Source organism: Elephantulus edwardii, unplaced genomic scaffold (genome assembly GCF_000299155.1).
Source record: "Elephantulus edwardii isolate Elephantulus edwardi_28Jun2011 unplaced genomic scaffold, EleEdw1.0 scaffold00017, whole genome shotgun sequence".
NCBI lineage: Eukaryota > Metazoa > Chordata > Mammalia > Macroscelidea > Macroscelididae > Elephantulus > Elephantulus edwardii.
The window spans coordinates 20110389-20123014 of record NW_006399767.1 but is presented as its reverse complement, the minus strand read 5'-3'; positions in this window follow the sequence as shown (position 1 = coordinate 20123014).

Sequence of the window (12626 nt, the reverse complement as noted above, 5' to 3'; positions counted from 1 at the left end):
GTCCTTGATCCTCTGCAGCAAGTGCTTCAGGTCCTCCTCAGTTTCAGCAAACTTGGCAGAAACTGTTGCTTGCCTGTGTGTGGAGCTGACATAAATTCAAATTGTCATCTCAGAAAAACCTCTAAACTGCTTCTCTTGTTGAGCTTCTTATACTCAACTTCCTAGAGGATATCTGTGACACAAAGTTTAGTCTTTGAAAAAAAAAAATGTCTTCACTGCAGCACCAGCAATGGACATTATGATAGATGGAAAATGGATTCAAGCTGTCAATGATTTAGTCTTGCTTGGGTCAATAATCAATACCGTTGGTAAAAGTCAAGAAAGTAGGAGACCTATTACATTGGGCAATAGGTTGTCTATTGTCTGCAGTCATGGACCTCTTAAAAATGCTGAAGAGCAATGATGTTAGTTTGAAGACTAAGGTATGCCTTATTCAAACCATGATTTTCTCAATCATCTGCTGCATATCAGAGAACTATACTATACAATGCATAAGGATGACAGAAGGAGAAATAATGCTTTGATTTGTGGTACTTGAGAAGAGTACTGAATATCTCACAGACTGTCAAAAGAACTAACAGGTCTTGAGGAAAGTGCCTCCAGAGTGCTCCTTGGAGGCAAAAATGACAAAGCTTTGTCTTTCATAGTTTGGATATGTATCTAGGTGAGGCTAATCCTTAGAAAGGGAAATCATGTTTGAAAAGATACGGGGTTAGCCAAGGAAAGAAGACCTTCCAATTTGAAGGACTGACATGGTGACTTCAGCAGTGGACTCTAGTGTGTCTAGAGATTGATGATGATGATGATGCAAGATATGGCAGGGTCCAGGTAGTGTAGCTATGAGTCATGCTTGACTCGATGGCACCTAACACCAGCCTTAGAACAAACTCAACTCATTGCCTTCAAGTTGGAAACAACTCATACCTGGCTCTCTGGTGGAGCCTTTAAATTACATGAGAGGATATCACATACCTTTCTCCTCTGCTGGTGGATTTGAATGGTCAGAGAGGCACCTCTGTTGGATTTCTGTTATAACTTCGTTTGGACTATACCATTAGCGCGCTCTTCACCTTAGAACAAAAAAAAAAGTACAAAAGGCTGGGGAATGGTATGGAAAAGGGCCTTGAGTGTCATGTTGAGAGAGTCACCAAGAGATCTTTGAGTAGAATTCACAAGTTCTGGTCAACTGCATAAGGAGACTGGATGGGGGTGGGCAATGAGTAAGTGCTCAGCCTCTAACTCAACTGCTGAGAGGTCAGTGGTTTGAGCCCTCAGCTGTTGTGCCGGAAGAAGATGTGGTAGTCTGCTTCCTCAAAGATTACAGCCTCAAAACCCTTCTAGTGTCGTTCTTCTCCGCCCTATAGGGAATACTGTGAGTCACAATCAACTCAGTGGCCCATAAGACAACCTGAACTTGGATAAAAAAAAAAACATTTTACCCACCCCTCTTTTCCCCCCTCTAAGTTTTATCTGAAACTTAACATGGCTTTCAATAACGAACGTAGACCACAACCACAGTAATATTATCAGCACAAAGACTTTGCCACTAACAGATACCGTAGTTCTTTTCCTATCACGTAAACATAGTGTTCCAGATCCCACGATATTGTTTCAGTATTACTTTAAAGTGGTGGCAGTTGTTACACCCACTGCTATAATTTGTGATGCAATGTGTTTATACATATTTTTTAAAAGTATCTATTACTCCATGCAAGTTTTCTTTTGAAAAATGTTACAATTACTGCTTTTCAGTTCAGGTGATTACCTTTGTTAATACAGTGTATTTTATGTCTTTAAAACTGTTATCAGAAGAAGATGTGCCCAGACTCCATGATATTTCAGAGGGGTGCATGAAACAAAACCAAAATCAAGCAGCCCTGATGGGGACTAGCTAAGCTGTTAAGCAGTGTGATCCTGGTGGCATTTTCAGAATCCACCCAGACAGCTAGCTGTATCCTTTGTGAGTAACTGGTAGTGCTATAGGGGGCCAGAAGGAAGGTGGGAGAAGTGGCAGGAACAACTTGGGAGCTGCTGAAAAGCTAACCTCTCTGTAGTTTGGTTTTGTGGTCTCCTTGCAGGACCTGCTATGCTCTGGAGTTGAGCAAAAATGGTGTACTCTGCCTCTCAGGACCTTTGCTTTGAACACTTTGCTCAGATACTCAGTCTCTCTCTCACCAGCTTCCTCTCTCCTCTTTTACCCCCCACCCTCCCTGTGACTTCACTGAACACCCCTAGAAAGCCACATTCACACCCACTGCCTCATGCCTCCAGCTGGCCCATTTGGCTGCCCCTGGCACATAGAGATCCCCGAAGGACAATTGCTACTTGTTACCCAAAGCAGAGAGACCTGAGGATTGGTTGAGAGTGGGGGTGGGAAGGGGAGGAGGATGAGGAAGATGCCAAAGGGAAGGAGGAATCAGGATTCCTGGAATTTCTCCCTCTTGAACCAGTATCCAAGAAGAACTGGGAAATAAACAGAACTGGAGCACACACAGGACTTTGACCTTGGAGTTGTAGGAGATGATTTGCATGGAGATGATTTGCATGATACTGGGGCTTCCCATAGGACACATAAGTTATCATCCATTTAATATCAAAAGGAATGGAATCCTTCTCTGTCTCTTGTTACAAAACAATATCTTTACAAACCAGTCCAGTCACTCAAGTTTTCTTATCCGTGTGCCCAGGACTCTAGCTGGCAAGATCTTACTGAAGATGCCCGTGGCTAGTCCACTCCTTCCCACAGCTTTACTGTCAGGAAAGGAAGAGATTGTTATTAGTTGCCATCTAGTAATTTCCAACTCACAGTACCTCCATGTACTACAGGATAGAGTTTTCTTGTACTCTTCACAGATGTAGATCACCAGGCCCTTCCTTCCGTGGTCCTGCTGGATAGGTTCAAACTACCATCCTTTAGTTTAGCAGTTGAGTTTGCCACATCCAGGGACCTTAAGAAGGGACTTTTGTTCTGAGGCCCTACCAAGTCACCTCTGACCTAAAGGGGGTTCCTATGTACATCAGAATAAGACCCACCCAGTATACTTCCTCACTCTCCACTATGCTTTTAAGACCACTGTTGCAGTCACTCTATCAATGTATCTCATTGAGGGTCTTCCACTCTTTCGATGATCCTCTACTTTTCTAAGCATGCTATCCTTCCCCAGAGACCGAGCCCTTCTCATAACATACCCAAAGTATGTGATAGACATTCCAAGGAATCCTGTAATAAGCAAGAGTCACATTATTGTGTGTGTCTCAAATGCCAGGAATTGTACTAAGATACAATACATTACCATAGCACATTATTGTTTTTAAATTGTGTCTTGAAAGAAATGTATAGAGCTATTGGTTTTCCATTCAATCATTCACACAGATTTCAACTTATGGCATTAATCACAGTCCCCACATTGTAACTTCTTCCCACTTCTTCCCTGTGATTCCCTGCCTTCCAAGCTTTCTCCTTCAGCAAATGCTACACTTTGGTTTCTTATGACTGTTTCCATGTGTTAATATTCACTTCCTAAACATGTCTGCTGTTTAGCTGAAAATTGAGCCACTGGGATGAGTCTAGTTGCCGGCTCAAAGAATTACTAAGGGTCACAGTCTTGACGGTAACACCAGTCTCTATTAGACCAACAAACTGAATTATTACATTTATATTAATATAGCATCGCATTTAACCTCACAAACAATCCCTAAGGTAGATCTTTCATTATCTCCATTTTACACATGAGAGAATCGAGGCTGAGGCTTGATGTAGGGTGTGGGGACACCAGGCTGGTCCTGAGGACGGTCTGACTTTAGAGGTCGCAGAGGACAGCCAGGCCCTGAGCCAGCTTTCCTTCTAGAATACTCGGTCCTATGACCCTCCCAGAATCAGGTATTTACTTGATGGGTTGAAACACTGCTGCCCTCAAACTGAAAATTTAAAAGGAAAGCTGAGAGAGACATATACAGGAGGAATTCCCTCCTAAGGGTGCAAAAGTGCTCAGAGGTGATGGTGAGAAGGGTCCACAAACCATTCACCTGCTGCCCCTTTCTCCACCTTCAAATCCTTCCCTATATGATCAGGAGGAAGACAGCTCGACCACCTGAGCCCTCACCTGCTTTTCTCCCTCCACCAGGGGCCTCCCCCAAGTACTACAGACTAACTTTCCAAGCAATGATCATCTATGGTATTAACAACCCAAAAGAGAGACTAGCAGACTTTATGTGCTTCCTGAGGAAAGCATCTAAAACATCACCACCCTGAAGTTGAGTGAAACCTGGATCAGTGCTTCTAGATCCACCTATTGATTCATAGGAACTGCAACGGTCAGAGGAATATGCTGAACTACACCACAGAGATGTAATTGGCAAGCTAAAGTGCAAACCTGGTCTCTTTTAGACGTCCATCACTGTAGGGGGGAAAGTAAAGATGCAACAACAGAAACCTACAGGAAAGAAGATACTTAAAGAGTATTTTATTATATGTGTGGGTCTTATTTGGAGCTTGAGTCAGATAGCAAAACCCCAAAGACAATATGACTTGACAATTTATAACATTGATGAGACAATTGAGGAGGTTCTGGGTGGTACAAATGGGTGACACACTCGGATTGTAATGGAAAGTTTGGAAGTGCTGCGGAAGAAAGACCCGGTGATCTACTTTGCAAAAATCTGTCACAGGAAACCCCGTGGAGCACAGTTCTACTCTAATAGATACAGGGTCACCAGAGTCTGTATCAATTCGATGGCAACAAGTTAAGAGACAAACGATAACATGGACCCACTAACTGCTGGGCTGTTGCCATCAAGGTGAACCCAACACCCAGTGAACATTGTGTGTTAGAGTAGGACTTCCCCTTCAGACACAGAAGGCTGCCCAGTTTTGCAGAAGCAGAGTACTGCATTTTCTCCTGTAGAACAGCTGATGGATTTGAACCACCAAGCTTTCAGTCAGCCCCTGAGTGCTTGACCACTGTACTACCAGGGCTCCTGAAAATATTCCTAGTAAATGGTTATTTGTGATATTAAGGAATTTTTCATTCAAGTTATTAAGGTGTTACTCTATTTTTTGTAAATAGAATAAATAAAACACTCCCAAAGTCTTGTCACTTCTCTATTTCTCGCTTATAAGATAAAGTTTGTTTATTTCTTGCTTATAAGATAAAGCTCTATCTTATATCTATCATATATGATAATTCTTATCAAGGTGCACAAGTCTAGCCCCTGCCCATCTCTCTCTCATATCCCTTCACACCTTGGGGGACATCACACTGGGGTCACAGTCTGACTTCCACGGGCCCCGTCCTTCATAAATTGTGTTTTATAATTGTACAGATAGAAAGGTAAATATATTAGTACTACATAAGAAAACTGTTTTATAACTAAAAATAGTTTTTCTTTAGATATTTTTAAAAACTTAAAATATGCTCCTTTTGTTATTTTAGATCTGTGGTATATAGTAACAGCCACATCTAATGAATAGTTTATTTAGTCTGGCTTCACAAATTCCATTTCCACCTCCCCAGACACTCTATCCTTATCCTCTCATCCTGGAGCCCCCAGTTTTGCTTGCTGAAATCTTCCCTGACCTCCTTGGACCCCACAGTGATTTCATGCCCCACCGTGTGAACTCTTGCTCCCCTGTTTTCTGGCTTCCTAAAGAAGAAGCACAGTGGAGAATCATTTATTAGTTTGTATGATTGTTTGCTTATCCCTAGAACCTAGTCCAGTGCTTGGCATATGGTGGTACTTAATAAATATTTGTTGAATAATTAATTAAGGGTGGAGAGGAACATAAAACTCATTAACCTTCAAGTCTATTATGACTCCTAGTGACCCTGTGGAACACAGCAGAAATGTCTCCTGAGGGTTTCCAAGGCATCATGCAAGCTGACTGCCACGTCTCTCAGGCAAAGAAGCTGGTGGGGTGCAACCACCACAGTTAACAGCCAAGTTCTTAACTATTGGACCACCGTGGTTCCTAGAAAGAATATCAGTGATGAGTTATTTTTTTTATTTTTTTTAATTGAGATTTTTAATAAAAGTTTATCGAGAACTTGGATTTCCATTCATTCATTTCATTCATTGTTGCACATTTTTCTCCCTGTCCCCTCCCAGTTTACTTTTCTCTTTGGGGGAAAAAAATTCTTTCATTGTTATACAGTCTCCCCACCTCCACCCCAGTCCACTTTACTATGCAGCTCTTATTCTGGACTCTTGTCATGCCAATAATACCTAATCATATATTCCTTTTATACAGTTATCTCCCTTGTCTCTTTTAATGCCGTGCACGTTATTTATCTCCTCTTTCCTTAGTTCCCCCCCCCCAAAACCCTCATGTCATTCCTGTTTTAAAACAGTGGCATTATGCAGCATTTGCCCTTTTGTGACTGGGATATTTCACTTAGCATAATGTCCTCCAGGGTCACTCATTTTGTATAGTATTTCATGAGTTCATTGTTTTTTAGTGCTGCATAGTATTCCATTGTGTGAATATACCACAGCTTCTCTAGCCATTCATTTGTTGATGGGCACTTGGGTTGTTTCCAACTTTTTGCTAATTGTGAACGAAGCAGCAATAAACATGGGTGTGTGTAATCAGTGGTGTTTTAAGACGTTCAAATACAACAATGAAATACACCAAAATGTTAACCATAAAAACCTCTAAGAAAAACAAAACTAAAAATCAAATTCACTGCCCTACACTTAGTAGTTCTGACAACAGAATAGTGTACAACTGCTTCACAGTGTTTCCAAGGCAGTAATTCCTTTGAGCTCTGGTGGCCTAATGGCAAGAAGCTGTGCTGCAATCACAAAGGCAAGAGGTTCAAGACCACCAACTGCTCCACCCAGGATAAGGATGGACAATTTCCTTCCCTGCAATTAACTGTCTCTGAAAACCCACAAGAGGGTCAGTTTATGGTATGATGGTACACAAAACCAACAATCCTTATGGAAACAGACTGCTTCTTCATCTTTCTGCTGTGAAAATGGGTTTGAACCACCAATGTTCTTATTTGCTGCCAAATGTTTTGTTCACAATACCACTGTTGTTGTTGTTATGTGCTGTCGAGTTGTTTGCGACTCATAGCGACCATATGTACAACAGCCCTAAACCATGCTCTATCCTGTGCCATTCGCACTGCCTCTGACACACCCATCCTGATTATCCCAGTCGCCAAATCAATTCATCTCATAGAGGGTCTTCCCCTCCTGCGCTGTCCCTCCACCCTCCCAAGCATGATGTCCCTCTCCAAGGACCCGTCCCTCCTGGCAACATGTCCAAAGTATGTCAGACGAAGCCCCAGAATCCTTGCCTCCAAGGAGTAGCCTGGTTTAACCCTCTCCAGGATGAATCTGTTTGTTTTCTTGGCAGTCCATGGTACATTCAATACTCTTCTCCAGCACCACAGCTCAAAGGCATCAATTCTCCTATCCTCCCTCGTCATTGTCCAACTCTCAGATGCATAACAAGTGATTGCAAAGACCATGTCCTATATCAGGCACACCTTAGTGTCCAGAGAGACACCATTGCTCTTGAGTACTTTAGAGAGGTCCCTAAAAGCAGACTTTCCCATCGCAATATGTTTTTTGATTTCCTGACTGCTGGTGCCAAGAGTGTTGACCGTGGAGCTGAGCAAACTGAAGCTGTGAGCAATCTCAATCTCCCTAAAATGTTAACAGTGGATTTATTTTATTTTATTATTTTATTTTTATGTTTCCTTGCTTTCAGCAGAGAGTGGAGATGGTGGTGGCAATGTGAATTTTCTTCTCTTGGTTGTGTTTATGTACGTCAAGTATTTTTTCCCTCAGTGAATATATATGAAGATCTCTTGCTGGTGTGTTAAGAATATTGAACACCAAAGTCAGCAAAGAAGCATGCTTTTCAGCCGGGTATTAAAAAAGACTTCACTGACTTAAGGCTCCTGGAAAGCAAGGTGTCTGTCTAGAAATATTTGGTGACTGTCTGCATACTGATTCTGGAGGGTCAAGATGGGAGCTGGTGGCAGAAGAGAACAGACAGGATGTTGTATCCTGGTGAGGAATGAACCAAGAGCTCTGGACAGTTGGTAGGAGATGGGGGCAAGGGACCCTTTGGAGGCAGGATTAAAGAAGCCCTGGTGGTGCTGTAGTTAAAGCACTTGGATGTTAACCAAATGGTTAGCAATTTAAACCCACCATCTGCTTTGTGAGAGAAATGGTATGGTGGCCTGCCTGCATTAAGGATTTGTACCCAGAAATCCTATATGGTCCGTCCTATCAGGTTACTATGAGTCAGTAGCAATGGGGTTAGGGGGAGCTTTGGAGGATAGAATTAAGAAACCCTGGTGGCCTAGTTGGTAATGTGTTGTGCTGCAAGCTGAAAGATCAGCAGTTCAAATCCACCAGCCTCTCTAAGGGAGAAAGATGGGCCTCATCTAAAAACTTGATGGAGGGTGGCTGAGTTGCAATCAACTCCATGACAGAGGGTTTGGCTTTGATGTTGCAGTGTGTAATATATTGCACTGCTGAATGAAAGGTTGGCAGTTCAAATCCTTCAGGAGGACAGCGCACAGTCTCTTCCACTTAAGAATCACAACCCCAGAAACAAGATGGAGGGTTACCAACAACTGATTCAACAGCAGCGAGTTAGGTTTTTGGTTTTAGGCCAGGATAAAGGTGCCCTGGTGGGGTGGTAATGTAATAGGGTGTTAATTGAAAGGTAAGGAGTTTGAATCCACCAGATGCACTATGAGAGAAAGATAGGTAGTTGCCTCCACAAAGATTCACAGCCTCAACTGGAGACTTGCTATGATTCGGAATCAACTCAGCACCAGGGAATTTGGGGTGTTTTGAATTAAAGATAAGATAAACTGGGTTCAGAGATAAGGGGTTCCTCTTCCTTGGACAACCAGGTAGAATGGACAATAGTGAATCAAGGAGAGAAAATACACAGCAGATGGAGAAAAGATGATTTCACCTTGGGATTTTAGTTTTTAAATCAACAATATAGTAAAATGCATATAATAAAAATTTGGCCTTTTTAACTATTTTTCAAAATAATAATAATTTTATTGTGGTTTTAGTGAAAATTTACACGGCACATTAAGTTCCTGCTTGACAATTTCTACATCAATGGTTCATTCTATGACATTGATTGCTCTTTTTCCTAATGCTTTAAATATTCTTTTTAATTGTGTTCTGGGGGTTCTGTTTCTAGTGCATTTGTTTTCCCACCCCCTTATCATCTCATCTTTGTTTTAGAGTAACTTTTGACCTTTGGTTTCACATAGATGGTTTCTTAATAGGGTGCTGTAATCATGGTCAATATCCCTTATTTTGCATTCCAATCTGTTATTTTGCTAAAAGAAGGTAAAGGATCAGGCAAAGTTTTGATCTATTGTACACAGGGTTGCTAAGAATTGACTTGATGACACCTAACAATAAAAATGACAAATTCACTGTGTGGTGAAGCCATTTACTATGTACCATCAAGTCAAGACTGACCCATAGCTAACCCTCTGATGGGTTTTCAGAGGTAGTTAATCTCACAGGAGGAGACTGTCCATCATTCTCCTGCAGAGCTGTTGGTGGCTTCGAACATCATGTCTTTGGGTTTGCAGTGCAGCTTCCTGCCACTAGGCCACCATACATACCATTTATTTCTAAAACTTTTTCATCATTTCAAATACAAACTCTACTAAATTAAGCATTGACACTCTGTCCTTAGCTCTCTCTCATCTTATTGCACCTTCTCTGAGTTTACTTCTTTCAGATATTCTGAATAAATGGGATCATACAGGATTTGTCCTTTTATGTCTAACTTCTTTACTTAAGTATAATGTTTCCAAGGTTCAGCTATGTGGTATTTTTACCACAACTTCATTTCTTTTTATGGCTGAGTCATATTCCATTATATATGTATGTACATATTGTTAATCCTACTGTTGATAGACACTTGGGTTATTTCCACTTTTAACTATTGTGAGTAATGTTGCAGCGAATATGGGCATACAGTATCTGAGTCTCTGCTTTCAATTCTCTTATGTATATACTTAGGAGAGGACTTGTTGAGTCATATTGTAGTTCTATGCTACCCTGGGGCTTTTGAATCACCAGAGAGAAGAAGCCCAGAGGGCAGTGCAGACATGGACTGGACTTCTGGAATGAGGTTGGACCCAAGAGGCAGAATCAGAGGTCACAGCATTCTGGTGGTGTTTGTCTTCTCTGAGTGGATCAAACTACCTCATTCCTGCTTCTAGCTAGAAAACCAAGATAGTAGCAACTATGGCTGGCTTCAGAACTCTTGAGGAGAAAGGGGAATCTTCTCTGAGACAAGGATGTAAAACCAATCTCAGGGGTGAGACAGAAACTGGAGAGAACTGGAATCAAGACAGCCACCAACCACATGTACTAAATCCCGGCCCAACCTAAGGCTTAAGAAAACACACAGGAATGGAGGCAGGTAGACTGAATTAGAAGCAGACCTTTATTTTCACTAATATTTACCGGCATGGACCAGCTGAATGTCTTCAGCTCTTGCCTAGACTGAAACTACTTCTCATTCTGGGTGCGTCCTTGTTCTGAAATGCGCACATGAGTCACTGAGAAAATAGGATTACATTAACAAAGATTCAGTCAGACTACAGCTGTTGCAATATGGTACCCCTTGGCCAGCAAGGTTGTCATGCACTCTTGTTTGTCCCTGATGCCCACCACTGAGCCCCAAACCTCATCTGTGATTTGTGAAAGATGATACAGTTACCTCCAGGGATCTTAGCTCCCCAGGCAAATGTTCTACCCTTGGTGACACATCCAAATGGCTACGTATTCATAGCAAATTTTTCAGTTCCCTTTTTCTCTGAAGGATAGCTAGGATCAGGGTCTTAAATGAAAGGAGTTTTAATGAAGGAGGGTCAGAAGAGGTAGTATAATTTGGTGTGGTGCAGGGAGTATAGCTTGAAAGTTTGGGGTGGAGGTGAGATACAGCAATGGGAGGGGAGGAGCTGCATGAAGAGGAATAGCTGTGCTCTGGACATGCTGGGAAATGAGCATAGAAGAACCCAGTCAGTGGACCCTACTTGTATTCCACTACCTCCTGGGTGCCCTCCTGGACTGACTTCCACATGGTCCATGTATCTATTCCAAGGCTATTGTTCCAACTGTATAGGAAATTTTTCCAAAAAGTGACCTTTCTTTTTCTCCCCACTTATTATTTAAGCTACATTGTTGTTGTGTGCTGTCACATTGGAACCAACTCATATTTGACCTTCCAGTAGGTTTTCAGAGACATTAGGAGCTTGCCCACCCTTTTCCCACACAGTAGCTAGTAGGTTGCGTTCGAACCACATGACTTTGGGATCATAGAGCACCTTCTTATTTTCACTAGGCCACTAGAGCTAACATATATACAGTGAGGTCCTGAGGCAGTGCTAATATTTGTGATCAATTACTAGCTGAAAGGTTAACACTATGAACCTGCTCAGTGGCAATGCAGAATAAAGGCCTGGTAATCTACTTCCATGAAGATCACAGCCAAGCAAGTCCCATGGAGTTCGGTACTACTCTGTTGCATACGAAATTGCCAAGAGTGGGAACTGACTCAAATGCACCAGGTATAGATGTAACAGAGAATTTACCATGTCAGCATCCTTACGCGCAAGTCATTGACATCAATTGTGTTCATCAAGCAGCTCAACAGTGACCATGTACCTTGTTTCTAAAATTTTCTATAACCCTGAACAGAGAAACTCACTGTCCCTAAGTACTGAGGCCCCTGAGGCCTTCCTTTATAACAACTTCCTTATCTTGTGAAGCTCCTGATACCACATTGGAAACACAGTCTGTCCTAACGATATTAGCTCAGTGAGGAAAGCCCAACTAGACGTCAATCATCCAAAAGGCATATTGACCAGCTTCAAGAGGTTTGCAAACAAATGCAACATCTGCCAACAATGCAGAGGTACAGTCTAAAAAAAAAAAAAATCTACAGGCTCCGTAAATACCTGCAGATTCTACAGATAGCTGCGTATTTGAAACTGATGTGCTTTTAAAACAATTAAGAACTGGAGGCTCTAAAAAGAAGAATAGGCTGTAAGCAGTTGCAAGGTCTGTGCATAGCTATAGGATTTTCAGAAAGCAGTAAGCTAACATCTGTAGTCTGCAAGAAACTGCAGGTTCTGCAAACAGCTGTAGACTCTGCAAACAGTTAGGCAGCAGGCTATCGAAATTACAGAACCAAAACAGAGAACACTAGTACAGCTGTAGATTCGAATTATCTTTCACCTTTCCTTTTTTAAAAAAAAAAAAAATTATCAAAATTTCAAGACCAAAACAAAGAACACTGTTGTTGGTGTTACATGCCATCAAATCAACTGTGACAAGTAGCAGCCCTATGTACAACAGCTCTGAAGCCTGTACTGTCCTGAGCCAGTTTCACTGACTCTGACACATTTACCCCCATTGCCCCAGTTATTTTATCAGTCCATCTCATCCAGGGTCTTCATCTTCTGCGCTGTACCTCTACCCTTCCGAACATGCAGAGCTTTAGACACTGACTGTCATTGACGTGGTCCACAAAAACAAAAAGTGAAAGAAAAAAAAGAACCCTAAGAGTGGATGCTTTTGAGCTGTGGTGCTGGAGAAGGGTACTGAATGTA